Here is a 25,715-nt window from a genome sequence, read left to right as displayed (position 1 = left end):
TGGTGCTGACGAACTTTTTTGGCAGATGGCCTGTGATTTTCTCTCTTGTGAAATCAAACTTTCCATCTGAAATAGTTTTCTGGTTTTTGGACAATGAAGAATGGGAAAAAAATTATATGAGGAACAAATATAAAACAAAACAACAAAAAAAGGGAGGAGACAAATACAGATGAGGAAAATATAACAGAAATAAATATCTTCACATTTATTTCAGATGGGACAGTACAAAAAGAGAAGCATTGGCTGAAGATTATTTGAACTGGAGAAAAGTAGTAAAAGCAATGAATGATGTTAGGCAAAGGCCAGGCTACAATGCCTGAAATTTATGCACTTTGTGATGAACAAATCAGCAAATTTCTCACTTTACTGCATACTTTAAAGCTGTACAATTGGTAGTACATGTTAGCGTTTCCTTAGGATCCCTCATTAATCCTGTAAGTTAGTTGTATGATTTTCACAGTTTTTCAGTAAATATTTATGAACCATCTGACCTTCACCAAAGACACTGGTAGGATTCATGGTAGGTAAGTTTACCAGTCAGATCAATAGCATTAGCAGGAACTGTCTACCTGTGGGGAAAACAAAAAACAAAACAACTTGCTATAAGAGTGGTAACCAGGTTTGGGATTCAGTCCATAGGTTTGTATGTGTATCAGTATTAAGTCTCATTTATGAATCTTGTAGTTTTTCCTGCTCATTCAACTTGTTGCTTATAGTAGAAGACGGTTAGTAACAGGGGACATTCAGCACAGCAGACTTCCATCTCCTCTGCAGTTCTTTTCTCAAATTTCTCATTTGTGCAGTTAGGGCAGGCAAGTGAAAGATGATGAACCACTGCCAGCATCTTGCAGACTCAGAAAAGTACTAAACTTCTTTGCTTATCTGACAGAACTCCCAAAGTAAAATGGCTGAAATAAAGCCTAGCATTCTGCACTTGGAATGAAAACTTTTAAAGACTGACATGCAAATGTTCACACTAGAAAGAACTCTTAGAATGATTGTATAAATTCCCTCAACTTAATTTCAGAGGAACACATAGTGTAGTTTTATAGTGAGCCACTTACTAGGTGGTTTTAATCTGTAACATCTTTATTAAGTACCAGGACTTTGCTGGGGCGCTACTTGCACAAGTGGCAGGAGAGTATATTTAAGCTAGTTTTTCTGATATTGTATATTGATTTAGACAAGTTGAAAGTTGTAACAACGTTCCTTTTGGTGAAGCTATGTACCTCTTTTAATATGTTAAGTGAATTTACGGCTAAAGTGCATAGAAAAAATTAGGTGAATGGCAAATTATATTTTAGAATATAATTTACAATCCATTACCTGGAGAAACATTTTAAAGTTTCTTAAAAGGGAGTGACCATTGTCTCCTACTGTCTCTACCTCTTATACACACACACACACACACACACACACACGCTGTGATAATCGTATATTACTTTAATTGTTTGCATTCTTTTTCCTTTAGAAACATTAACTGCACTGAATGCATCTTATTCTTAAAGTCTTTATAAAATTTTGTGTAAAAATAAGTCACAGGTAACTAGGTTCATGTTTTTGTTGGGAGGTTAATGGTTTCCAGGACAGTTACTGACACACAGGTAAATCTCTTATCACAATAGGTGTTTGCAAAACTCTCTCAGTCCCAGGCTCAGTCCTTTTCTAGCATCATGCACCAGGATCCCAAAATTTATTCCCAGCCCCTTCTCTTCATTCCTCCCCTAGAGTCCTTTGCTTTGGTATAATACACCAAATATAGTTAAAATTTATTTTTGTATTATCCTTTTTTTTTTGTTTCTTAAGTTCTGCCCATGAGTGAAATCATCCTATATTCATTCTTCTCTTCCAACAGACATCTGAAAAAAATGTTCAAAGTCACTGATTTAAAAAAAAAAAGTTTGATGTCAAGTCAAGGCCTTCTATAATATCATCACTCTTGGGTCAATATTTTGTTCAGATAGATAGGAAAATAGAAAAGTGATACCACACAACTGATTATTTTTCCCCTGAGCACTACTTATACAATATATTTCATATGGAGGACCTCTAGGTTTTTACACACCCTGGAATACTGCAATTTCACTGTAGGAGTCTCTGAAGTAGGGGTAAGTAATACATTCTGAATATATTGTTTTTCCATACTAATTGGTCTGAAAATGACAGTTATGTAAAACTCTCAGGGTCAAAGATCTGTAGTATTTACCTTGCGAATACAATTTCATTTCTTTACATAGAATGAAGAAATAAGTATCTGATGCATGATTTGTTTGTCAAGAAGGTGAGATAAATTCATAAGTAAATCTATTACAAAGCCTGCCTGTAAACTAACAGTCTACCTTACACATCAGGACTTAAAATACAGTATTCAATAATGGGAAAGACATTCTTAATCTCTTCACTGTTATTTAATTTAGTGTGTTGAGAAACAGGTTCATTAATCATTTCATATTAATATTCTAGTGAGAGGAAAGATGTTGTGACACATTCTGTTCTAAATAGCAATTTCATTTGGCTGGGTGTTGTCTTAAGGATAAAGGGGAGGAAACAGGAAGGAAGATTAACTTTCTGATACACCTATTTATGCTTCATGATTCTGAAAGTCTTTTCTAAACCAGTAGAATAACTTAACCAGAGAAAAGCTGATCTTGACATAACCCTAGTTCAAATAAACATTTTTTTTTTTTGGAAAATTTTGTTTATTTCAAGTTTCATCATGCATGTAAGTCATGGCTAAGGGAGCTTGATCATTAATTTCATCCTGTATTTTCACTAATTTCTATGAGGTACAGTAATTAATGAGCATAAAAAATAACTATTGAGATAATGAGCTGATTTCTTTACTCTTCTATGTCACTATATAATAAGATAATATCAATATTATTTATGTAATTTTAGATTTTGTGCTTTGTGTTCTATATACTATATGAAAATTAATTATGGAATGTATAAGATTGATACTAAGAATCTATAATTATATTGTATCCCACTGATTGCTTAGATTGTTACTAGAGATAAAAAGTTTATGACATATTAGTAATAACATGTTCAAATCTTTATAAACTTATCTTGTTTCACAACGATTCTATGATGTAAATATTATTACCCTTGCTTAATGATCAAGGGAGCTGAGTTTTAGATGTTTAGTAACTTGCCCAAAGTCATACAAGTTAAGAGTAGTAAAGCTGCTAAACAAATTTCAGTGTTTACTTTTGTCACATATGTAAGAAATGGGGGCTGGTAACATAGTTCACTTGGATAGTGTGTTTCTCTGCCCTGTGTGTGACTAGGATTGATCACAGCCTCCCCTGTACTCAAGGAAACTTTTGGTGCTATTGTTTCTTTCTCTTTTTGCCTCTGTGGCTTCTCTGAAAGAGAGAGATAGAGATAAAGAGAAGGTCAGAGAGAGGGAGAAAAGGAAAGAAAGAAAGAAAGAAAGAAAGAAAGAAAGAAAGAAAGAAAGAAAGAAAGAAAGGAAAGAGGAAGGGAGAGAAGAAGGAAGGACAAGAAGAAGGGAGGGAGGAGGAAGAGAACAAAGAAAGAAGAGGAGGGAGGAGTTTCTTCAGTAAACTTATCATACAACATTATTTAGTAACCTGTGACCAAAAGAAAGGTAAAAATAAGCCAAACTAAAATTTTAAGATGTTCCCTTTATCTACTAAGGTACAAAGACTGAAGATGCTCCTCTCTCTCTCTTTCTCTCTCTCTCTGTATCATTAATAGTCCAAATACAGTCATGTTTACTTAATTCAGTTTTTATTAGTGTTGGAGCCTGGGGCCCACTGTCCCGAGAATTCCTGGCCACTGTTTCCAGGAGGTCCAAGCAGGTTGACCCCCAACTCTCCCTTCAGGTCGAATGGATGGCTTCTCCAGAATGGGGGCTTCCTTGCTGCACATGCCTCTCCTCTCCCCTTAAAACAAGGGCAATGAATTACTGTACATTGTGTTTAGCCTAACTTGAAAGCCACCACATGCGTTCTTACTCAATTGCCTCCTCCTCCTCCCCCTTCCTCTGAAGTGCCTGTAATTTACCCTGAGGTGCCTATAATTTACTCCCCCTCCAGAAAATATGCATTGTGAAATTGTGATCAAACCTTATAATTCTTCATTTGTGGTCAAATAGTTTATAGGTCACCATGTGGCTATGCATTGTGTTGCTCTGTGCTTGGGTTAATGATTACCTTGACCTTCTACCTGGGCAATGGGTATATGTACTTGTTTTCTCTTTCAATAAATGAATTGCCCTCTGAGGCTTTTCCCAGAACTGACTGTCCTGTCTCATCTCTCTGCGCACGTCAAACTCAATACGCTGAGCTACTCCAGGACCCCCAGGGACTGCTTTTGACCTCTTGTCTCTCAACAGCTGGGGAGATGGGCGGACCCAGAACAGCCTGCATATGAGCTTGTTGATATTCATTTTGGGTTGTTAGGGTAGTTTCCATTATTTCCCTCCTTGACCTGGTAAGTAACTGTCATTCATTTCCCTAAGGCATTTTCTGTTCAAAATTAATAACCAAGATAAAGAACATGTAAAGCAGAAGCATTACAGTTCCTTCCTTCTCTTGAAGATCTTTATTTACTTCTGACATAAATCAGAGTGAATTGTTCTCCTAAATCGTGTTGCTACTTCTAAAGCAAGGAGAGCCTGTGAGCTCTTAGGCACACAGAAATTTGAGCTAGACATGTCTTTAAAGCTAAAGTCTGCCTCTTATTTCATCACAGAAGATCTCCACCTTTTGAATGATCTTATTAGGTGGGATTTGAGTGTTAGGAACTTTTTAATTACCCTTTCTGGAGCCCTTTGTTGAAGAAAAAAAAAAACCTTCATTCTAGTTTTCAAAGATAATGCAATCAAAACTGGACTTATTGGATTTTAAACATCTTCCCAAATCCTTCTTTTTAGGAACATAGACACCAGTTATGTTTTTTAGCTTCTTTTGGCTTCTGGGCAGAAAGTGTCATCCAATTATGTTGCTACAAGTTTCCTTATGCCTCTTTCCTTATAAGTGAGAATCTCATTAGATTTTATGAAAAGTTTCAGTAATATGCAGTGTATTGCAATTACAGGCCTTGGCATCTGTCTTAATATGATCTTGCACAAACTTTGAGAGTATTTATTTATGGCTGAACATCTCATTATGTGCCAGACTACAGCTTGATAAAACTGAAACCACTTTAATGCCTATACTTTGTCATGGTAGAAAGTAAGGATCTCCTGACAGATTGCTCTTTTCCTTTCTAAAGAACTCCAAGAGCACAGCAAAATGTTGCTTAAGGCATTCAAAGGAAAATGAGGTCATAGTGTCACCAGTGATGGGCCTTGGGTTAAGTCCTCTCAGGCTGTACATCTGACCTTCAGCTCCCAAGGCTCAAAAACTCAATCTAGTCAGGAGGATCCTAGACTTGATTAGATCTGAGCATTGAGTCAAATTAACACAGCTCTCATGAAATGATATTCCAAACAAGATTGGTCAGGTATTAATTTGAAATTACATATTTTACTGGCAAAGGAAAGTGATACATCTCCTGGTCAATATTCTCCCCTTGGGGCAGAGTAAATTAAAATTAAATTATGGTCCAAAGCTGCTTAGCATGAAAGCAGGGTGAACTGGTTAAGATTTGAATATTCAGCAGATCATAGTCTAGTGTTTTTAACTAAAGAACTAACTTACACAGACCATGCAGTTTGAATCAGTGATTGGGACTCCTCCCAGGTACTACCTGAACACTAGCAGAATCTCTCTCTCTTTCCTAATAATTTCCACATTATTACTTATTTTATTTTTGCCACCAGGGTTATAATTGGGACCTGGTACCTGCACAGCCCACTGTTTCCATCTTTTAATGAACATTTGTATTATTTTTTCTTTAAAGTGAGGTAAGAAATAGAGATGGGGAGAAAGTAGGATAAGGAGAGATAATTCCAGCACTGTCCCACTGCTTGTGAAGCTTCTGCCCTTTCAGGTGGAGACTTGAGGCTTGAACCCAGGTTCTTGTCAATGGTAATATGTGTGCTTAATTTGATGAGCCAACAGTCACTCCTTGCCAGTGTTTCATTATTAAATAGTCCTTTATTTTGACAGACACTGACTTAAAAATAGAAGTTTTGATATGTCACAGATAATATTGGTAGTCATAAGATCAAATTATTTTAAAATAATTCCTCTCTTCCCCTCCTTTCCATTCCTCTCTTTCCCCTTTTCGCCCTCTTCTCCCTCTTTTCTCATTTCCCACTCTCAGCTTTTTTTGTTAAAAAAAAAAGGGGGGGAGTCCGGTGGTAGTGCAGTGGGCTAAGCGCATGTGGCACAAAGCACAAGGACCTGTGTAAGGATCCCGGTTCAAGCCCCATCTCCCCACCTGCAGGGGAGTCGCTTCACAGGCAGCGAAGCTGGTCTGCAGGTGTCTGTCTTTCTCTTCCCCCTCTCTTCCCCTCCTCTCTCCATTTCTCTCTGTCCTATCCAACAACAACGACATCAAGAACAACAACAATAACTACACTAAAACAACAAGGGCAACAAAAGGGAATAAGTAAATAAATAAAAATAGAAAAAAAAAAACTATAATGCCATAAGATGATTCTGTGCTCATCCCCAAAATGTTGATTTGGAGCTTAATCCTACAAGAACTATTTTATTTTCCTAATTTAACATCTTCACCTTATCACTTAGGAGACATGTGACCAACTCAAAAAGAGAGGAATAAGCCAAAGAGACATTAAGTATTGGGCAGAGAAATGACAGACAGCTAGGTTCTTATGAATCCAAGATAGTCCCGGGAAAAGAACAAAACTCTACCTGGGTCTGACAGAAATTTCAGAAAAACTTGATGTAGGATTTTTTACAGATATAGATAGAAAATGATTGTTAAGTAAGTCCTGAATGGGATTTTTGACCATGAGTTTTATAGTAAACAGAACTGACTACATTTTAGCTAAGTTTAAATAAGCTATTTAAATCTCTGGTTCCTCAGTTACAAAACTTGGGAAATAATATCTACTTCCCAGAGATTGGAGAATTAAGAAGAGAATTCATTAAAATATTGAGTTCAAAGTTTGTACCATATAAAACACTCAATAAATGAAAACTCCTGGTATATTTACTAGATTTAGGTGCTAATTTTATTTTACTTATGAAGGATTATCAGTTGATAAACTTTCATGATAAGTATATGCAATAAGGATGAGTTTAGATTTTAATTGAAGTATGAATATATATATACATATAATCTGAAAAATAAAGAATACTAGCTATAGCAACATATATGAGACAGGAAAGAAATTATTAAGAGCTTAGTTTCAGGAGTCCAAATTCCTGGATTTTTGTCCCTGCTTCTCCCATTGCTCATTATGTGCACTATGCCAAGTTATGTATATTGTGTAAATATAAAAAGAAAAAAATGTGGCCCCAGTGAACCTCTTCACTAGCAGTGAAGCAAGTCTAAAGTCTCTCTCTCTCTCTCTCTTTATCTCCTATCTCCCCTCCCCTCCCCTCTTAATTTCTTTCTGTCTTGTCAAAATAGAAAGAAAACGAAAAAATAGGTACCAGAAGCAGTGGATTAAAAGAAAGAAAAAAAGAAAGGAAACTAGGTTTTTGTCCCCCCCCCCCAGGGTTATCGGTGTCTGCACTATAAATCCACTGCTCCTGTATATATATATAGGATAGGACAGAGAGAAATTGAGATGGGAGGGGATGATAGACAAGGAGAGATAAAGAAAGACAATAGTAGACGTGCTTCACCACCTGTGGATCGACTCCCCCCCCCCCCCGGCAAGTTGAGGAGGGGGGGCTCAAACCGGGATCCTTGTACAAGTCCTAGTGCTTCATGCTATGTGTACTTAACCCAGTGCACAACCACCTGGCCCCCTAGATTAGTTTTCTCAGGGTTAAAAGAATTGTTGGGTTCATTGAGTTGCAGCCTCACCAGGAATTTCCCAGAAAGAGTCAGAAACTGGTCTCTAGGAGCAGAGGGCAGGAGGAAACTAGAGAAAAAGGCAAAGCTCTTCAGCCAGGTAGATGGCAGGTATAATGAAGGAGTGCTCTAGAAAGATATATAGTTAAACACCTAGAATTGCCAAAACAATCTTGAGGAAAAGAAACAGAAAGGAGACATCACACTCTCAGATCTCAAACTATATTATAAGGCCATCATCATCAAAACAGCCTGGAACTGGAACAAAAATAGGCACACAGACCAATGGAACAGAATTGAAAGCCCAGAACTAAATCCCCACAACTATGAACATCTAATCTTTGATAAAGGGGCCCAAAATATTTTTGAGCTAGTTTTTAATTAATTCATTTATTTTTCTTTATTGGGAAATTAATGTTTTACATTCAACAGTAAATACAATAGTTTGTACATGCATAACATTTCCCAGTTTTCCATATAACTGGACAACCCCCACTAGGTCCTCTCATCCTTTTTGGACCTGTATTCTCCCCCCCTACCAACCCCAGAGTGTTTTTTATTTTATTTTTATTTTTAATTTTAATTTTATTTTTTTATTTTAATTGGGGAATTAATGTTTTACATTTGACAGTAAATACAATAGTTGGTACATGCATAACATTTCTCAGTTTTCCATGTAACAATACAGCTCCCACTAGATCCTCTGTCATCTTTCTTGGACCTGTATTCTCCCCACCACCCACCCCAGGACTTTACTTTGGTGCAATATGCCAATTCCAGTTTAAGGTTCTATGTGTGTTTTCTCTCTGATATTGTTTTTTAACTTCTGCTTGAGAGTGAGATCATTAAGTATTCATCCTTCTGTTTCTGACTTATTTCACTTAATGTGAATTTTTCAAGGTCCATCCAAGATCGGCTGAAAACTGTGAAGTCACTTTGTTAATAGCTGGATAGTATTCCATTGTGTATATATACCACACTTACTCAGCCACTCATCTGCTGTTGGATACCTGGGTTGCATCCAGGTTTTGGCTGTTACAAATTGTGCAGCTAAGAACATATCTTTTTTTTGGCTATTAAAAATTGTGCTGCTAAGAACACAGCTCTTTTTGGATAGGTGTGTTGGGTTCCTTAGGATATATCCCCAGGAGAGGAATTGCAGGATCATAGGGTAGGTCCATTTCTAGTCTTCTGAGAGTTCTCAAGAGTATTCTCCACAGAGGTTGGACCAATTGACATTCCCACCTGCAGTGGAGGAGGGTTCCTCTGACCCCACAACCTCTCCAGCATTTTCTTCTGTTACCTTTTCTGATGTATGACATTCTCACAGGAGTGAAGTGGTATCTCATTGTTGTCTTTATTTGCATTTCTCTGATAATCAAAGACTTGGAGCATTTTTTCATGTGTTTCTCAACCTTTTGGATCTCTTTTGTGGTGAATATTCTGTCCATGTCCTCTCCCCATTTTTGGATGGGGTTACCTATTTTCTTGTTGTTGAGTTTGGCAAGTTCCTTATATATTTTTGGTTATTAGCCTCTTGTCTGATATATGGTATATAAAGATCTTCTCCCATTCTGTGAGGGGTCTCTTGGTTTGGGTAGTGGTTTCTTTAGCTGTGTAGAAGTTTTTTAGTTTGATGTAGTCCCATAGGTTTATGCTTGCCTTAGTCTTCTTTGTAACTGGATTTGTTGCATTGAAGATGTCTTTAAAATTTATGCGGAAAAGAGTTCTGCCATTATTTTCCTCTAAGTATCTGGTAGTTTGTGGTCTAACATCCAAGTCCTTGATCCACTTGGAATTTACTTTTGTGTTTGGTGAAATATAGTGTTTCAGTTTCATTCTTATGCATGTTTCAACCCATTTTTTCCAACGCCTTTTATTGAAAAGACTATATTTTCTCCATTTAATAGTCTGGGCACTTTTATCAAAGATTAGATGTACATAGGTGTGTGGGCTTACTACTGGGCAATCATTTCTATTCCACGGGTCAGTGTGTCTATTCAAGTACCATTACCAACAGTTTTGATGACAGCAGTCCTATAATACAATTTGAAATCTGGGAGTGTGATGCCTCCACTTCTGTTCTTTCTTCTCAAGATTGTTTTGGCAATTCTAGATCTTTTCTGGTTCCAGATAAACATTAATAGCATTTGTTCTATTCTCCTAAAATTGTGGTTAAGATCTTTTTATAAAATTTTTTATTTGTAAAAAGGAAACATTGACAAAACCATAGGATAAGAGGGGTTCAGCTTCGCACAATCCCCACCACCAGACCTCCATATACCAATCCCTCCACTGATAGCTTTCCTATTTTTTAACCCTCTGGGTGTATGGACCCAAGGTCATTGTGGAATGCAGAAGGTGGAAGGTCTGGCTTCTGTAATTGATTCCCTGCTGAACATGGGGGTTGACAGGTCTATCCATATTCCCATCCTGTCTCTCTATTTCCCTAGTGGGGAAGGGTTCTGGGGAGCAGAGCTCCAAGGCACATTCCTGGGGTTGTCTGTCCAGGGAAGTCTGGTTGCATCCTGCTAGCATCTGAACATGGTGGCTGAAAAGAGAGTTAATATACAAAGCCAAACAAACTGTTGGGCAATTATGGACCTAAAGGCTAGAATAGTGCAGGTGAAGTGTTGGGGGAGGGTCCTCCATTTTGTAGATAGCTAGTAGGCCTATTTTAGTTATATTTCAAAGGGCCTGTAGCTATACTAGTGTTTTTTATTTGTTTGTTTTTGTTTTTGCTTGAGCCTGAAATCTGATATACAGGTGAATCCTAATTATTGTCTGGGGAGATGATGTCATGGCTGGGAAAAGGACCAGAGAGCTGGATCAGGGAAGAGAGTAGCTCCCTAATATGGGAAAGGGATATAAATATTACTGTAAACCCCATCAATTTGATGTGAGTGGTTGAGATCTTGATGGGGATAGCATTAAATCTGTATGTATATGGCTCTGGGTAGTATATTCATTTTGATGATGTTAATTCTTCCAATCCATGAACATAGATTATCTTTCCACTTCCTTATGTCTTTTTCAGTTTCCTTGAGTAGTGACCTAATTTTCAGTATACAAGTCTTTCACTTCTTTCCTGAGGTTTATTCCTAGATATCTTATTGTTTTTGTTGTTATAATAAAAGGAATTGATTTCTGGATTTCAACTTCTTCTAACTTAGTGCTTGCTTTATAAAGGAATGCTACTGACTTTTGAATGTTAATTTTGTAGCCTGACAGTTTACTGTATTACCTGATGATTTCCAAAAGCTTCTTGCTGGATTCCTTAGGTTTTTCTATGTATACTATCATGTCATCTGCAAGTAGGGAGAGTTTGACTTCTTCTCTTCCAATCTGTATCCCTTTAATTCCTTGCTCCTCCCTGACTGCTATGGCAAGAACTTCCAACACTATGTTGAATAATAATGTTGATAGTGGGCAGCCCTGTCTAGTACCTGATCTGAGGGGAAATGCTTCCAGTTTTTCACCATTGAGTAATGATGTTGACTGTAGGTTTGCTATATGTAGACTCTACTATCTTCAGGAATTTTTCATCTATTCCCATTTTTTGTAGTGTTTTGATCATAAAGGGATGTTGTATTTTGTCAAAGGCTTTCTCTGCATCTATTGATATGACCATGTGGTTTTTGGTCTTGATTTTGTTGATGTAGTGGATCACATTGATTGTTTTAAGTATATTAAACTAACCTTGCATACCTAGGATTAACCCCACTTGGTCATAATGAATAATCTTTCTAATACTTCTGTATCCGGTTGGCTAGAAGTTTGTTCAATATTTTAGCATCTATGTTCATCTGAGTCTACAGTTTTCTTTTTTGGTTGTGTCTCTGTATGCTTTTATTAACAAAGTGATATCGGCTTCATAGAAGCTGGAAGGGAGTATTCCAGTGTTTTCAATCTTCTGGAAGACTTTTAAAAGTAGAGGTATTAGTTCATCTTTGAAGGTTTTGTAGAATTCATTTGTAAAACCATCTGGTCCAGGACTCTTATTTTGGGAAAGGCTTTTGAAAACTGTTTCAATTTCATTAGCTGTGATGGGCCTGTTCATGTTATCTAGTTCCTCTTTACTTAGTTTTGGAAGTTCATAGGTGTCTAGGAAATCGTCCATTTCTTCCAGGTTCTCTAGCTTGGTGGCATATATCTGTTCATAGAAGTCTTTCATGGTATGCTGAATTTCTGTGCTGTCTGTTGTGATATCTCCTCTTTCACTTACTATCCCATTTATTTGGGTCTTCTCCCTTTTTTGTTTTGTGAGTCTGTGTAAAAGTTTGTCGATTTTGTTCACTCTTTCAAAGAACCAACATTTAATTTCATTTATCTTCTGGATGGTCTGGAGTCTCTCACAGCCCCATCTCTAGGCCACCAAGGTATAGATCTTCTCCTGAGTTTCCTGGTCAGTTCTCTGTCCTCTGGTATCAGCACAGGACCTCCCCCCACCACTGCTGTAGATTCTGAGGGCAGCAGCAATGGACACTCGCAGTTGCATTTGGTGAGTCTTAGGGGAGTTCTAGCCACCCTTCAGCCATTTTTTTTTGTTGGTGAAACAGACTGGAAGTGGTGTCTGAACTAGTAAACTGCCAGACTGTTACCAGCCACTTAATCTCACCCTAGGCTCCTCTCTGTCCAGGAGCCATATGTGCAAACACGGGTAGCAACGGTGATTTGGTGGGTTCCTGAAAGTTGTTCTAGTCCTGTTTGTTGCAGTACCAGGTGGTCTCCTTTGGTATTCCTAGTTGACTCAGGAAAGGAGAGGAGAGAAACACAACTGCTGCTGCTCCATAGCCTCACCTATGGAAGAACCCATGGGCCCATTTATTAAATAGAAGAAGGAGGCTCTCTTCAATAAATGGTGCTGGGAAAACTGGGTTGAAACATGCAGAAGAATGAAACTGAACCATTTTACCTCACCAGAAACAAAACCCGACCTACATCCTGGAGCTCTGATTCCCACTAGGGAAAGAGAGAGGTAGGCTGGGAGTGTGGATCGACAATGCCTATGTTCAACGGGGAAGCAATTACAGAAGCCAGACCTTCCACCTTCTGCATCCCACAATGACCTTGAGTCCATACTCTTAGAGGGTTAAAGAATAGGAAAGCTATCAAAGGAGGAGGTGAGATATGGAGTTCTGGTGGTGGGAACTGTGTGGAGTTGTACCCCTCTTATTCTATGGTTTTGTCAGTGTTTCCTTTTTATAAATAAAATAAAAATAAAATAAAGGCATATAGTTTCCTATTTATTACATGTAAGAGAGTTTCGCATGAGGCCAGGAGAAGGAGAGATAGACACTCCAGAAGACTGCTCCAGTACATGCAGTGCTAGGTACTCGACCAAGAACCTCAGGCATGAGTCTGATGCTCTACCAATTCAGTTATTTCTCCAGCAACAAGTAGTTTTATTAATTGATTTTTCTCTCTTCTACTCTCATGCCCACAAAGACAATTCAGTAGTTTCAATAAGCCTTTTTCATTATCATATTAGTGATTTAATATTGATTTACAAAATTATATGTCAATATGGGTATAAATCCACCACTAGGATTCTGATAACAGATACTACACTTGATCTTAGCCAAAAGGCCAAGAAGTGATATACCACCAGGATTCTGAATATTCAGTCTCTGCAAGTCACTGAAATTCTCCTAAAGTTGTAATCATGGGCCAGCCATCATATCTACAACTATCTGTCTACATTTATACATAATTTCTCCCTTTTTCTTCTTAATAAAATCTTCTCCTCCCCTTCAGGCTAGTCATGGACTATTACTACCTCAATATGTATGTTCATCTCCTTTCCAGCCTCTCTCTCTGGGTGCTAATGGAGCTGGAGTTCAGAGCCCTCTTATCTTCTTCCTCCTACCATTCCCCCCCCCCACTAGGATAATGGGTCAGGGTTGCTTTGGGGTTGAAGATAGTAGAGGTTCTGCCTTCTGTAGTTGTTTTTCTGCTGGATGTGGGCATTGGCAAGTTGATCCATACCCAGCCTGTCTCTATCTTTACCCAGTGGGCCAGAGCTCTGAAAAGGGGAAGTTCCAAGACACACTGATGAGGTTACCTGCCCAGACAAGTCAAGATGGAATCATAGCATGTACAACTTGGTGTCTGAGCCTGTAGATCTTTCAGCTGTACATTCTGGATCCAATTGGGCCTCTTGTATTTATTTATTATATTGGGGATAGCATCAACCTGATTGCTGCTATTCCATAAACCACACCTTCTCCCCACTGACTTTTGTATCTCAATAAAATTTTAACTGGGTCTATTCATTTATACCAACCAGATAGTCTAACACAATACTACACATTAATGAAACCTTCTCAAAGCAATGCCCTTGAAACAGGTTCTGAGATTCAGGAAAACAAAGTGAATTTATATTACAAAGAAGAAAGACTTTAGAGTACATCTTTGCCAGGCTAGCTTCGCCAGAGAGAGAGACCAGGAACTCGTGGCAGAGCGGGAATGCAAATCTTTATTCATGCGGACACCCCAGAGTTGGGTGTGAGCACTGCTGCAGGTTTAGGCCACATGGAGCTAGCAAAATGGCTGCCTCCCACAATGCACACCAGCCCTTCTCCAGGTCTTCAGTCTTCTCCAGGTTCGGATGTGGACAGGGAAAAAAGGGAGCCAAATCGGAACAGCAGCAGGCTTTATAGGGTAAAAACCGGAAATGGCAAGTCAGAAATGGAAATGTCTAGGAAAAGGGGATGGAGAGAAGCAAAAGGCATGCTGGGCAGGTGGAAGTGTTCAGATGGTTTTAACTGAATTAGCAATACCCTGAGGGGATAATATGGTGGGTATCTTTCAGGCAAAACAATGATTATGTAAATAAACCAGAGCATCAAGCAATGCAGGGGAGCTGGCATAATGCCTAACACATCCTAAGGGGAGAAGGTGACAGCCTTTGCTTGTTTGAGCTCAGCTTTTAGGCCAATAGAAAGTGACTTTATTAACACCTTCTCTAACAAAAACTAAGCAACCATCATCACATAGAGGATCTAGTCATCATGTTGTTAGTCATGACAGCATATAGAGAGCAGTTTTCACTGTAAGTCAAACCTCTCACTACACCTCTTCCTTTACTTATTCCTTCTTCTTAACACAGAAGAATTGTTCAACCTGTCTCTATAGTTTTCTCATAATATTTCCAATTTTCTTTTTACAAGGCCTTAAAGTCATATTCAGAAAAGCCATCTCAAGTTTGAGTTCTGTACTGTCTCATTAACTTTGCTGGAAAATAAACAAAGAAAAGTAATAATCTCATTTCCTACACCAAGTTACTAGAAAAAAGAAGAGCAAAATCTCAAAACAAGAGTTAAAAAAAAGGTTAAAAAAGCACAAATCAATGAAAAAGAAAATGGGAAAACAAAATTGAAGAAAAAGGAATTAGACAAAAAGTTCTTTGAGATGAACAAGTTAATCAATAAAGATATGGGGAAATTACAAAGATAAAAATACAAGATACAATTCACAAATATTACAAAATCAGCCAGGAATATCAAAATATAACCTGTAGGATATTAATACATTATTTTAAATAAGCTTATATTATACATTTAAAAAAGTCACAGAAAGAAAGTCAACCAAAATTATATACTTCCATAGCCCAGACAAGTTGAAAAAGATAATCAGATTTTTTTTTATAATCATTAAAGGCAATACATTTTTTCATTTACAAACTCCAGAAGGAAATTTTTAATCTCATGGGCTATCACTTTGTTTGAAGGCACATTCAATATAATTCTTGCAATAAAATTCTCCCACTAATTGTCCTGCTTAACCATATAGTTACTAGATCAGACTATATGCAGAGTGAATTTTGTTACTTCAATGTCAAATTTTTGTATTGACCTTCTTTAGCCAATGAAATGTGAGCACCAGAGACTGTGTTGGTTCTCACCAAAAGTTTGAAAAGCTCAGTTTCTGTCAGCTCCTCTACAATATTCTGCCGTGTGGATGGCATTTCCAAATACAAACTTACGTGCACACTAATTCACAAAGGTAAAGCTATCTTGAGTGGTGTCACAGAAATAATTATTTTTCAGGGAGACTTTGCTAGCATATAAGAAAACTAGTGAAAACTGACTAAAGCATCTGCATAAATAATTTATTTCATAAAGTCACACAACACCAATTGTTTCTTTTAGGGAATGCTTCAAATAATGCAGTAGCTTGAATAGTGCTACCTTCTGCACCAAGTACCCTGTGTTTAAGTTACAAATAGTATCTAACAAACCTAACAGAGATTAGTAAAATCACTTCTATCAAAGTTTTAAAGAATCAAATCAGATTTTGGGAATATAGATTTAGTGAGTTACAAATACCAGGCATGGGTGTGAAACTATATATATAAGTTTTATAGTTTTATAAAACACTGCTAAATAACTAATAAAAATAAGAACATGGAGAAAGAGATGGGTAGAGGGAAAGATACCAAACACCAATGCTTCTGATGAGGGGTGAGGTGGGGGTCAGGCTTGAGCCTGAGTTGCTTATGGCAGGCATACTCTCCAAGTGAGCTATTTTGCTGACCTTATTCTATGTGAATCTTTAATGAAAGTTGCATCTTTCTGACTCTTAATCTACTTTTTGAAGTTATTCTCAACAGAGAACGTAATCCCCAGAATACATGATTTGTGCTCTTTACAATAGAAATATAACATAATAGTTTGTTTCAGTATCTAGTTCTTGATTATTAATTCATGAACAGGGGCAAACTTCCTAAAGTACTAGCTTTTTTAATGAGATGGTTATACTAGAAATATGTTCCTCAGGGGCTGAGCGGTGGTGCACTGGGCTGAGCACACATGTTACAATGTGCAAGGACCCGGGTTCAAACAACGAGTCCTAACCTGCAGAAGGAAAACTTAGCAAGTGGTGAAGCAGTGTTGCAGGTGTCTTTCTGTCACTCTCCTTCTATGCATTCCCTACACTCTCAATTTCTGGCTGTCTCTATCCAATAAATAAAAATAATTTTTTAAATGATCCTTTATTTAAAAAAAAAAAAGAAATACCTTCTTCAAAGTTTTGTTTGTGGCAAGTTAATGTATAATGCATGAAAACACTGTGTTTTCTATTTTTAATAATAATGAACTCCAATGACAGTACATATACAGGACTTAAGGATAATGAAAGAGTTATGTATATTTAAAAATTTGGTTGGTGCATGTGTGCAGTGCTGAGGCATTGCTCTATAGATGACTTTCCGTTCTTTTTATTTCAGAGAGAGAGAAAGAGGAAGATAAGGGGGGGTAGAGGCACAATACAATACTGTTCCACTATCCAATGAGGTCCCCCCCACACCTCTCCCACACAGTGCACCGTTTTTTGGTGTTTCCATGTGGAACTCTAATGTGGGACTTTGTTCAAGGCAAAGTACATCCTTTACCAGGTGAACTATTTTCTGGGTGTTGAAAAATCATTATTAATTCATGTAAATAATGCAAGATTTATTCTACCTCAGATTAATTTCCCATTTTAAGTAAACCTTTCTTTTTGAAGATCACAGACCAACCAGTTCTCAAAGGCATATCTTTACAAAGCAACAGCAACAAAGCATTGAGACTCAATTAACCCATAATCTAGGTGTTGACTTGTTCTCTCATGACAGTACTGTTAAAACAGTGAACCCACTAGGGAAAGATAGAGACAGGCTGGGGGTATAGATTGACCTGTCATCGCCCACACCCAGCTCAGAAACAATCACAGAAGCCAGACCTCCCACTTTCTGAACCCCATAAAGATCTTTGGTCCATACTCCCAGAGGGATATAGAATAGGGAAGTTTCCAATGGAGGGCATGGGATACAGAACTCTGGTGGTGGAAATTTTACTCCTCTCATCCTATAATCTTGTCAATCACTATTGACTCACTAATAATAATTTAGAATTATAAAATGTAAAATCATCTTTAAAAAAGAAGGTGAGAATTCCTGACCCACTTTGAATAATTAATGGAAGTAAATTTTAAAAAATAAAAAGCTTTAAGAGAAGAAAAAAAGTGACTCTGATACCAATTTAATTGTGTACTGCCTGTTTTTTGTTTTTTTTTTCTTTCGTTTGTTTTTCCGCCTCTAGGGTGATTGCTGGGGCTCATTTCTGGCACTACGTATCTACTGCTCCTGGGAACCATTTTTTACCATTTTTTAAATAGGTAGGACAGAAATTGAAAGAAGAAGGGAAGAGGATAGAGAGTGGGCGAGAAAGGTAGAAACCTGCAGACCTACTTCATCGCTTGTGTAGGGGCCCCTGCAGATGTGGAGCGGGGACTCAAAGCAGGATACTTGGCATGAGTCTAAGCACTTCATACTATGTGCATTTAACCTGGTGTGCTACTGCCCGCTGACCCGACCAGCGGGGCGGTGAACAGGGGCTAGGAACCTCAGGACCTGGAATGACAGGGACAAGAGACACGAAAGAACGACAACAAGACAGGATTCTGATCAAGTTGCAAAATTTTATTGTGTTCACAGGCATTATAAGGCTTTGGGGACAGGGGAGAGTGCTGGAGGAGGAGGAGGGGGAGCAATCTTCAAAGTGGAATGTTCCTTGCAACATACAATGGCCGAAACCATGTTTGTTAGCACAACTATGTGTTGTGTCACTTGATTTCTGATAAATGGTCTACCTGAGGGAAAATGGCCTGCCCAGGGGGAAATGAAACTTGTCTTGAGGGCTTCCATTATTTCAAAGCTTATCAAACAGAGAAATGGCTTCTGGCATCTCCTCCCTTCGTTATAATTTAACTTGAGGCAGGAAATCGGGGGTGAGGAGCAGAGACTTTAACAGCAGGTTTGGTGGGCGTTAACCAGAGGTGGGAAGTATTGACCCGATTCCTCCCGTGGGGTGAGTGCAAAACCAATCTTCCCGCATCTTATAAGGCTCTTGGTGTCTTTTTGGGGAGTGGAGGCAGAGCCACAGTTTCCAGGGAAAAAATTTTTGTTGCTGACACCAACCTCCATGCAAATCAGGTTTGCTTCACGGGGGACTCAGAGGCGGACTATAGGGTCCTCCCCCTGCAGTGCTTTGCCTTGCACCCCTTACTGGTGTCCTTGCCCTGCCAAGGTTGGATGTCTCAGTGCATAATTCTGAGTTTTATGCCATCCGAAAGGGAGGTCTGTCATCCTCAGGTTCAGCCAGGCCTCTATCAGCCAAATCAAGTCTGTGATAATGTATTTGCAAAGGTTTTGATGCCAAGGAGTCAATCTTCCATTTTATAAAATCAGTAATCTTATTGAAAATAAAGGGTCTTAAGGTAATCATTAACAAAAGACTAATCAAGGGTCCTATAAGGGGCTCTGTAGTGACTCAAGACTATTTGTGGTGGAGTCTATAACCTGTTGTAATTTGTCAGAAAATTCATGGGAGGAATATATAGAGTGTCCTAGCGTGCCACCAGCAAGTCTAGGGGAAGCAGTCAGTGGATGTGATGTCCAGAGGAAGAAACACAGCACGTCTGGTCTTCTGGTGGTTGTCAGCACCAACTGATGAAATTTTTCTTCTTCATAGAGGGTCAGCTGTGGAACAAGCAAAAGTAGGAAGCAAGGACCAGGTAGAGAAGAATTGACATGAAAATATAGGATGGTGTTGTCCTTGAACATGAGAAATATTTTGAAAAAAGTGAGCAGTCAATAAACATGCAAAGATGAAGTCAGCAGTGGGAGGTCAGCAGAAAGAGAAGACTTGGATAGGCTGGTGCGGTTAGCTGGAGTATATACTGCCATGGCATCCTTTGTGGTAAGGACTTGCCAACAGGGACTGTGGATTTTGCAAGAGCAATAATGTCATCCACCATAATAAAAGGAAAACAAACATGGACATCCAGTGTTGAAAAAGAGAAAAAGGAATATGTCTCTGTGACTGGAAAAGTGGGTGGCTTTGTCAATGAGATACAATAAATGGATAATTTGAATTTTTGTAAATATAAAAAAGGTTTAGTATAGTTACTTCATTGACACTTTAGCCAACTGAATACTGGGGGGTGCATTCCCATTCTTTTTTTTTATTAATTAAGCTTAAGGGTTTTAGTTTTTCTTGTTTGAGCTGTAACCCACATAAATTTGGAAAAAATACCAACTGAGAAAGAAAAAATGTTTTTGTTTACTAAACATGGGCAGGTGAATTACATCAATCTGCCAGAGAGCATTGGCTTTTATCAAAGGAGATTAATCTTAAAAGTCTGAATAGCAGGATCTTAATTAAACAATGCAGGAGCCAGTAAAGTGCTCTCACTATGGCAGGTCAAGCATTACAATTTTAAGAGGCTTGTAAAAAAATGAGAGAAAAAATTTTAGGATATGAGTGACTTTAGGAGTCATCACACACCCATAAATAAAAAATGAAAAATGTTTAGTTTTAAATCTTACCATATGAGCAGTCAGTTTTTCATGTGCAGATGTACCTATAATTATTTACTTAGGGAGAGAACTTGTACCAACTTAATTGATGATCTAATGGTTAGAATTGGCTTGAGTTTTATGATTTTAGAAGGCTCTTTATTAAAATATTCCAATATGTTATAGAAAGTCAATACCTAATGTGTTGACATCATAAAATGTTTGCCATTTTTTAGCATTATTTTAAACTGATTAGACAGTTTAAGCACACTATTATAACTTTAGTTTACTAAGATCTTTACTCATCACAAGGCTATCATGAGTAAGAATAGATATAAAACTCTTAATAGATTTTGCTCCTTAGAACTCTAACATGGCAACTTAAAAGGCTAAAATAAAACCTCATATCTTAAATGTTTAAAATAATAATTTTGTTAAATCAGGATTTGCCAAAACAAATCTTCTATCAGACCAAAAACACCATTTGCCAAAAATAAATCTCAGACAGTGTCTTAAAACAAACCAGATAATTTTTTAAAGCAGAAAGATATAAAGAGGAAAACCAGAGCAAAAGCCTCTGGCATGTAAATAATTAACATAACCATTGTGTTATCTTTTACTAACCCAAGCCAGTTTTTCCTGTTTAGTTGAGAAAGTATTTTAAAACCTTTTTTTTTTTTTGAGTCACTTAAACAATTTTAAGTAAAATGTTAAACTTTGTTATGATCTTTGCTTATCACAAAGCTATCACATCCTTAGGGCAGCTATGAACAAGGGTGGGTACACAACTTAATTGATCTTTCAATTTGATTTGGATAGGTAACTTAAAAAGCTAAAATAAACCTTATAGGTGAAATGTTTAAAATAAATTTTTACTGTTAACATTTCTTTTAGATGACCATTTTACTCTAAATAATTTTGTTGAATCACATCTGCCAAATGAAAAATTTTTATCAGGCCAGGAATATCATGTTTAACCCGTTTTTCCTGGCAAGGCCACTGCTCTACACTGACTGGGTTATTAGAAAGCCACTTCAGGTATGGAATTAACAAATTAACAAACAGTGGCAGTTGGTATTGGGGTGCTGGTAATATTTAGAATTTTTACAAGAGTGAGAGAGACTGCAGAGGCGTTTTACCACGCATAGAGATCTCAGAAAATCTTTTAACTAATGAATTGATGCTGATATTAGCTATCAGAAGGACGAAACTGTCCTATATTTTACTTTGGTAAAGGTGTGCCAACTCTATGAGTCGGGATCTTTAAAACCACATTTAGCTTAACTAAATCTTATTTAAAACTTAAAACAAACTTTAGTTACTTAGGGGTTAACACACATTAATGGAAACAAGGTACAGACTTAAAACAGACATTCTTGGTGAAAAGAAAAATTTTCCCTTTGAAAAGCGGCTTTTGGATTTCTAACTCACAGCCTCCCAAGAGGGGCATTTGTGTTTAAGAATGATTGACTGAAGTGTTTGCCAATCTGTGGAGCAGGAGCTCTGTGCCATGATTAGCTGTGTGGACGGAACAGGTGGGCTTGTTTACCGCCACGCACGGAGAAGCGTGGAGAAAAATATTTGAAAGTTCTTTTTCTGGGCTAAGGTACATTTTACAGTTTTAAAGAAACAAATCATTTAATTTCTATCAAAAGTGTGTACTGGTTCTCTGATTAATAGCTTTTAAGTTAAAGAGAACATCTTGTTTGATTGATTTCATTCTTTCTCTAAATAGCTTGCTAGCCAGATAAGATCTCACTCAGCATTGGTTTAACGCTTTCTGAGAGCTCTGGGGGAAGCCAGAGGGAAAAACCTGGATTTTTTTTTGGCTTTCTAGTTTTAAGATAATGCCAAATCAAGATCCCACAGTTCTTTAACTAATTGTAAATGCTCTCATTTTTCTTCTACTAATTTTCTAAGGGAAGCTGTTTTTTGTGCTAGTTGAGTTTTAGCCTTGGTGGTCTAATCAGTATTATTGGCCAAGTCAAGGACTGGAGCACAAAATGGAGGGGCGGTGGTGTAGGGAGGAAGTCTAGACAAGGAAGAGCATAGTGGTTAGGGTTAGTCAATTTGAGCCTGGCTCCGAGTAACAGGGAAAGCCAAAGCCGGTTTTGATTTGGATGGTTTAGTTTTAGTTTTAGGGATTGGGCTTAGGTTTTTTGGTGATGCTAAAAATGTAAGTTCTTCTGTAACTGCAGCTATTTCTTTCATTAATTGAAGCTGCTCTTTCTGGTCAGCGAGGACCTTGCGGAGGGTGGAAATTCCTGTAAGGGCTCCTGAGCGTGCCCGCCTAATGGAAGGATTGTCAAGGAGGGGGTCAGGCTGGAGAGCGGAGGCATGAATGTAGGGAGGGGGATTAAAGGGAGTAGAACACCAATCAGGATTGTGGTATTTGGCAGCCTCTTTTTCTAGCAAAGCCTCATCCTCCACGGGAAGTGCTTCAGGAGAGGGGGGGTTTTGTAAAACCGGATAGAGGCGGGGGAAAGAATGTTGGGTTTTATCATCATGTGAACTAGAAATAGGAGGGTCAATGGAGGGAACTTTAGTGAGTGAGGTGGAACCTGTAGGGAGAGGGACAGGGCTTTTACTTTCATCGGGTGCTGGGAGGCTTTTATTTTGATTGGGTACTGGGGGATCAAGATCAATAATCACAGAAGGGCATGGGGATGGGGTCTTTGTCCTGGACGGCAGATGTGAAAGTTGCCAGAGGACCTTTTCACCCTCTTTAATAAGGTTTTTAATATCAGGGTGATTATTATAAATTTTTAAGATATCATTAATTAAATTCCAGTAGCAAAAGGCAGAAACAGGTACACCTTCAGGACCAAAAGACTGATAGTAATCATTAAGACAGTCACCAATTCTCCTCCAACGTCTCTCATCTATAGTGCCTTCCTGGGGGAACCAGGGGCAAATATTTCCAATATAGTCTAAAAATTTTAATTCTTTCTTTTTAACCCTAGTTCCTCGTGTCTTGAGGGACTCCTTGAGTTCTTTAATGAATAAGTCTTGTTTGCTAAATTCATGTCTCGTGGTTTTGCTTACCTCAGCCACTGTGACACCCCTCCAGATGCGACTCACGGTCGGGTAGTTCCGTAGCGACCTATGCGAGCCTTTGTGTTACTCGCTAGGCCGCGGTGGCTCAGTGAATTCGGATAGGCCTATCCTCTCGATCAGCGGAGTTCCTAGGTCCAGAAGGCTTCTTCGCCCCATGTCCAGGCGCCAGATGCCCCGACCAGCGGGGCGGTGAACAGAGGCTAGGAACCTCAGGACCTGGAATGACAGGGACAAGAGACACGAAAGAACGACAACAAGACAGGATTCTGATCAAGCTGCAAAATTTTATTGTGTTCACAGGCATTATAAGGCTTTGGGGACAGGGGGGAGTGCTGGAGGAGGAGGAGGGGGAGCAATCTTCAAAGTGGAATGTTCCTTGCAACATACAATGGCCGAAACCATGTTTGTTAGCACAACTATGTGTTGTGTCACTTGATTTCTGATAAATGGTCTACCTGAGGGAAAATGGCCTGCCCAGGGGGAAATGAAACTTGTCTCGAGGGCTTCCATTGTTCCAAAGCTTATCAAGCAGAGAAATGGCTTCTGGCAGCCTGCTCCCCTGTACTGCCTTTAATTCATATTCTGAATCAGAAGTATACAAGTTTTTTTCTGTTTTTTTTTTTATTTTGTTTTTTCCCTCCTTCAGTGTTACTGCTGGGGCGTAGTGCCTGCACCACGAATCCACTGCTCCTCGAGGCCATTTCCCCCATTTTGTTGCTCTTGTTGTTACCTGTGTTGTTGGGTTATTATTATTGTTTTCATTGCTGTTGTTGTTGGTTGGATAGGACAGAGAGAAATGAGGAGGGTAGACAGAGAGGACAAGAGAAAGAGGGGTAGATGGGAGTCGGGCAGTAGCAGAGGGTTAAGCGCATGTGGCGCAAACCGCGAGGACCAGAGTAAGGATCCCAGTTGGAGCCCCCAGGTCCCCACCTGCAGGGGAGTAGGTTCACAGGTAGTGAAGCAGGTCTGCAGGTGTCTACCTTTCTCTCTCCCTCTCTGTCTTCCCCTCCTCTCTCCATTTCTCTCTGTCCTATCCAACAAGGTCGACATCAACAATAACTACTACAATAAAACAATAAGGGCAACAAAAGGGGATAAATAAATAATTTTTAAAAAAGATTGAGAAAGAGGGGTAGAAAGACAGACACCTGCAGACTTGCTTCACTGCCTGTGAAGCGACCCCTTTGGAGGTAGAGAGCCAGGGGCTTGCAACGGGATCCTTGTGCTGGTCCTTGGCGCTTCATGCCAGGTGCTCTTAACCCACTGCTCTGCTGCCCAACGCCTAGTTTTACAAGTTTTGAGAGTTACTTATGTTGGTGGTACAGTGCTGTTTTTCAGTATATATTTATCATACCTTAATTGAATTCCTAAGATAGGCAGGGCATGATAAAAGAAGGCATGTAAAGTGAAAGGGATAAGACATAGTTCCTATGCACAAAGACTTCATAGCCTGGAGAGAGAGCACACAAATGCATGAAGTAATTACTACATAGTAATTATGTAGTAAATATGCAAGTTGCTAGATTTATTTTTTTCTTACTTCAGCTAATTGTAGAGCGAAAACTAGTATTTTTTGTTTTTTGCTCTGACTTGGAATAAATCTTGCTTTGCCTCCGGGTACAGTGAAAGCTCTGTTGAAAAATCTATTAAGTTCAGCCCAAATTTGCAGCAGTGATGAGAAATAACAAATTTTGAGATGAAAAGGAATTCTCCGTATGAAAATTTGTTCCAAAAATTCAGAGAAAAATTCAGTCTGGTTATCTAAGTAAGCAGGTGGAGACAGTTAAGAAATTAGCATAAGTTACATAATAAAACATTCATTATTGCACAACTGAATTGCTGAAATCCTTAGCATAAGCATACTTCTATGTCACGTGTTATTTTATTGTTGTTAGTAAAAGGAAGTTATGTACAATTTAAATAGATACTTAATTACAATATAACTTATTTTCAAATATATAAAAATAATAAATAGGCAAGGACTTCTTTACAGTGACAAAATTTAACAGCGCTGTGTGTCTTATATAATATATAATTTTAGAATAAGTTTTTTTTGGTAGTTTCAATATATTTTTATACTTTGAATTTTTAAGACCAGAATGCCTTTGTCAGTTTCAAGAATTTTGATGCTGTATTCAGTATTCTTGAAGGCTACAGACAAAGTAAATGAGTGTTCAAATATTTGACAAGGAGTTTATAAAGAAAAATATGAATGATAAAAATACAGTATATAATGTAATGAAAAAGCCCAGCAAATACTCTCTGGTTAATACATTCATATTTTTCAATTTCTATAACTATCCTCTAAGATATTGGGCAAGATTGTGAGACAGATGGATTGACAACACACAGTGAAAAGGATATCCATTATTGGAATTACCAGGAGAACAGGGAGACCCACAGATCAGAA

General features: G+C 38.2%; 1 pseudogene; it reads right to left on the bottom strand.

Moving 5' to 3' along the window:
• Positions 1–13,404: 13,404 nt before the first annotated feature.
• LOC132534467 (U2 spliceosomal RNA) lies at positions 13,405–13,509 on the bottom strand (annotated as a pseudogene).
• Positions 13,510–25,715: the final 12,206 nt, after the last annotated feature.

Source organism: Erinaceus europaeus, chromosome 18 (assembly GCF_950295315.1).
Source record: "Erinaceus europaeus chromosome 18, mEriEur2.1, whole genome shotgun sequence".
Classification (NCBI taxonomy): domain Eukaryota; kingdom Metazoa; phylum Chordata; class Mammalia; order Eulipotyphla; family Erinaceidae; genus Erinaceus; species Erinaceus europaeus.
This window is presented reverse-complemented; position numbering and strand designations above follow the sequence as displayed.